This window comes from Morus notabilis, unplaced genomic scaffold (genome assembly GCF_000414095.1).
Source record: "Morus notabilis unplaced genomic scaffold, ASM41409v2 Scaffold794, whole genome shotgun sequence".
Lineage (NCBI taxonomy): Eukaryota > Viridiplantae > Streptophyta > Magnoliopsida > Rosales > Moraceae > Morus > Morus notabilis.
In genome coordinates, this window is record NW_010359940.1 from 378,469 (window position 1) to 378,797 (window position 329).

Below are 329 nucleotides of genomic sequence, written 5' to 3' on the forward strand. Positions count from 1 at the left end.
AGAGATCCATTTATGGATTGAAGCAAGCTTCTAGATCATGGAACATCCGGTTTGATAAGGCTATTAAGTCTTATGGATTTGATCAAAACTAAGATGTTTCAAATGAAAGAAGAGAAGATGTTCTTATTCTTTATAAGCCCGAATATCAGATGTTCAATAGGAGTGGTTAGTCGTTGTCAGTTGAACTCAAGATTTGATCATTGGGTAGCCGTGTAGTGCATCCCTAAGTGTATGAGAAAAATAAGAAACTATGAGATAAGTTTAGTTAGTGAAAGAGTTGTCTTTCACGGGATACATAGACTTTGACTATGAGTCATACATGGATTTTG

The 329-nt window shown here is 35.3% G+C and overlaps 1 pseudogene; it reads right to left on the reverse strand.

Annotated features, from left to right (window-relative positions):
* LOC112091088 overlaps positions 1-329 on the reverse strand; it is a 16,452-nt pseudogene that overhangs the window by 6,796 nt on the left and 9,327 nt on the right.